Source organism: Anopheles aquasalis, chromosome 3 (assembly GCF_943734665.1).
Source record: "Anopheles aquasalis chromosome 3, idAnoAquaMG_Q_19, whole genome shotgun sequence".
Taxonomy (NCBI): domain Eukaryota; kingdom Metazoa; phylum Arthropoda; class Insecta; order Diptera; family Culicidae; genus Anopheles; species Anopheles aquasalis.
The window spans coordinates 65,038,549-65,042,722 of NC_064878.1; the positions used below are offsets into that span (position 1 = coordinate 65,038,549).

The 4,174-nt window shown below is 43.3% G+C and overlaps 1 protein-coding gene across 1 annotated transcript in view; it reads left to right on the top strand.

Moving 5' to 3' along the window:
- Nucleotides 1-2,469, top strand: part of LOC126574620 (patj homolog) — a 6,395-nt gene extending 3,926 nt beyond the window's left edge. Inside the window, exon 3 of the mRNA XM_050234910.1 lies at nucleotides 1-2,469. This exon is cut by the window's left edge and continues 1,502 nt beyond it. The gene's annotated coding sequence lies outside the window, so the exon portion shown is untranslated.
- The last annotated feature ends 1,705 nt before the right edge of the window (nucleotides 2,470-4,174 follow it).

The window sequence follows — 4,174 nt, forward strand, 5'->3', positions numbered from 1 at the left end:
CTATTCCCCTTTCTTGCTCTGACTCGTCCCTTCTTGTAGTAATCTCGTAGCGATAAGGTTGTGGTTTGTTTTTTTGTGCGGAGAGAGAGGCATATTACGTTTTGAGTTTCGTGCAATTGTCTTCCCGTGATAGTTCATCTCGGCCTCGGTTACCCTCACTGCTTTGCTACTGTATCGAGGTGAAGGATATCGTAGCAATTATGCGAGTCACACGTCCCTGCCTTAGAAAGAATTTAATTAGCTAGTTAAATGTTTTAAATCGTTGATTATACAATTTTTTATTGAATATTTTATTATAATACAGGTACTTATACACACGTATATATACATAGAGGCACGTAATGGTCAGCAAACTTGGTTAAGCAAACACCTATAAGCCATAGCTTTGTTGCAGGAAAATGCTTAATTATTTATCATTCGTTGGGATTGCCTTACTCCGGTATTCTGTGCACTGCACGATCACGTGATCCTGCAGATCGTTTATTGATGCGATCTGTATCAACGTCTCTTTACATCGTCCGTCATCACTCTACTCCTAATGCACCTGGCACAAGATGCTGCATGTGAAACTAATGGCCTTTTCCATAGATCATTCCAATCGTGATTTTATCGTTTAGCGTTTTTGCTTTTGTTTTAGTCGTTTTGAAGCCCCCGTTCGTACATTCCATGGTTAAGTTATCCGTTTGAAGAAATTGCCCGCGAAATCTCAATTGGCTCGCCAAATTACTAACAGCAAAAAGGGCTTCCACGATTAATTCCCCCCACACAAATCATTACGTGAAGCAATTTTCGAAACCAATGAAACCAATGTGGAGCAACAGATAGAACAGCCTCTTTGGAAAAAAAGAAAGAACATGTAACTGAAAAAGAGAACCACAAACAACCATACAACACGAATAAAAAAAACTCCTCCTCATCTCTTCTCGTACGTTCTCGCGCGATCGTATGCAAGCAAACAAGAAAAGCAAATGGTGGATTATTGATTTCTGACTTATGACGTTAATGGAAGGAGGAATTGGATAAAGGAGTAAAGACAAAACCCGCGCACAGTAAATCGGAACCGGAATCTGGCCAACGCTGAGGAACACTACACGAAATCGGGCATAGTATACTTAGAGAATATCGGGCGATAAAAGCCAGAGCAGTAGCAAGCAGCAAAGGGGCGCAACTAGAACCAAACCCAAGGCCTCCGCCATGCTGGGAAATGTAGTGTGATTTAGTAAGCTTATCTTAACCTGGGAGCCATTGATTCGCAAAATCTTGCGAGCTGGCAGCTGGCAACACCTGGCATTCCATCAGGGCCCTTGCAAAAAGGGAAACGGTTTACAAATCGATAGGATCGAAATCGGAACCTCAATGTTCGGTGTGTAGTGAGTCTGCTCCTCTAGCGGAGGAGCATATCGGTGTGGTATCGGTGTGTGTACAGTAGGAAACAGCAAATAGAAGCATGCAGCAGCATCAGCAGCAGTTGTGTTGTTGTTGTAGCCAAATCAGCTCTCGGCAGCTGCGTAGATAGTTTTATTCATCATCTCTCTTCATCGCTCACACACGAGAGGATCCTTTACAGTTGGATCCGATGGCAGCATGTATTCAAAGGCAAGCTTCTAAGATCACTTCGTCACTCACTTCTATGTTGATCGCTCGCAATTTCGGAGCAATTCATTAGAATGATTATTGTGAAACGGCTTTTCGGGATGAATGGAAATAGATGCGTATTGCTCAACGGAATTATCCACCACCACCAGTAGCGTCGAGTACGAACCGGAGAAGTTTAGAGAAGAATTGGTAGTAGGAACGATCGCTCTGATCGGCATCAGTATTTTCTTCCCTTTCAGTCTTCCTTCAGTATTGCCACTTTTATTCATACAACTATCGAAATCATATGTACAATCCCAGGTTTCAGTACACTTCCTACTTCCGATAAGGACCACCGCCATCCCCGTTTCAAAAGTGCAAAACACAAGTAGCAAAATTAGAAGAGCAAGAGTTTCTGGTTTCCTGTCATCTCCCCCGCACTATAAACCATGTTTATGGCAGCTCTCGTGTGAACGTGATGGTTTTTTTTTATAAATTCAATCCATCAACACCAACGATGATCCTCTGTCGGCGATCATCGCACCTAAGAATGACTAAATGTGAGAGGAGGAGGAGTTAGAGAGAGTTAGTTCGATGTTATACCGAATCTAAGCCAATATATGTACGATGGGAAGGATGGACTAGCTTGGATTAGAATCTGCTAGCGCCATGAACCACAGGAGGAATGAAAGGCATGTAGAAGGGGACGGAGACGCGTTGCGACTATTTATGAGGAACGGAAACAGGTTAGCTTAGAACATTCCATCACAATTGTATTTTAGTTTAGCCAGTTGAAAGTATATACATACTATAAATAATATATATTTGTATTTTATATACACATTATGGATGTACCTTTATCAAATTGAAGTTTAATAAATTTAATTCATTCAACATCGGTCTCTCGCATTCCTATCCCTTTCTGGCGGCACCGTTGACGACTCCGTCGGAGAAGGCGCACTGTTGACACCGCTGTTGGTGTGAGCCAACCCAGACAACCGGTCTGTCATCTGATAACTGTTTGATGTTTGTTATCTGGAAGCATCTGCATATGATGATTAGGGTAAATGAATCACACGTCAGCAGCGCCGACTGTACATCGTAGCACCAATGTCGCAAACTCTTGGCATGGTGATTCAGTTCACCGCAACGTCCGTTACGTACGAATCTTCGCTCCTCAACGTGCGCCACCAGCTCAACGGTATCATCTCGTGATGGCATAGTAATCCACTAGTTAGCTAGGTTTTTGGCGGTGGCATAAATCTGTGTTGCTCGTGGTGCGGAAATCTACCTCTTATCTTGCTTCACTTCGCACAATTTGCCTTCTCGAGCGTCCAATGACGTTGGTGGTGAGGTGATGTGTTCGCGAAAATGAGACAATCGGACATTGTAAGCGGTCGAGTTCGGGCATTCTTAGTGACTGTTAATCGCTGGAGGATAAAATGGTGCATGTAGAGTGTGGTTCCGGTGCGCTTCGGCTAGTAGTGTGTGCCTGTGGTGTCCGAGAGAAAAGTTTTCTTCTGCGCTGGAGTGATTTTCCCGTTTAAGGGCACCTGGAAAGTCTAGGGGAGAAGGTAAGGATCTTTGCTGGTCGATCACGTTGGTTTTTAATATTGGTTTTATCTAGATATGTTGTTTGTATGCGTAGTTCCTTATACGAGACACCAAGCTATGAAAAGGAGAGTAGCATATCGATTCCAATAAAGAAAAAAAAAGGAAACAACGTAGAGTTACTACTCATACTAGACCGATGAGTCTGGCCACTGGGAACGTGCAATTTATGTAGTATCCATGTCCAGCACGAACTCGCCCTGGCTGGCCAGTAAATTGAATTACCAGAATCGAATCTTTGATCAGTGCGAGTGGCAAAATGTGTTTTCACCGTCGGGTGCGAAAACGGTAACTCAATATTTATTACTCCTCCAGCGATACCTACTCCCTGTGCTTACGATGGTCGCGTTCAATGGCGTAAAGTGAAGGGAAAATATGGAATTATGAGGGAGGCTATTTCGAACGACCATATCCGAGTTATTTCGACAGAACTGAACCGTGGAACCGTTGGTTGCCGTCGGTTTTGCTGCTTGCGCAGCCAGCCCAGTTGATTGGTTATTGATGTGCAATTGGTTATTTTGTCACCCTGATAGCCTCGCTGATGATCAATGGACGAGGAAGCGCCCACTTGCAGGAACTACCATCTGGGAGGATATAAAAGTGTAGCGTCGTCCGTCGAAAGTGCGCCGCTACTTGACCCTTCTTAACTCACTTTAAATGATTGGATCGTTGGGAGAGGAGACAAGAGGCAAGTGGCAGTGGCACAATTTCAATCTGGCGGAATTAAATGTATTTCTTTTAGATTCGGCAAACGGACCGGGGCCATTATGAGAAAACGTTCCGCGTGGTGATCGCTACACATGTGGGGACTATTGCAAAATTCCCCTCCATTCCATAATTCAATACCAAAATTGTGCATCTGCAATCTTAAGCCGATTGATCCAGTAGCCGTATTTTATTAACAAATTGTCAGATGAAAAAATACAATTGAAAGAAATATTCATCTAGAAATGCTCTTCTTTTTTAAACATATCTTTACGAACATAAC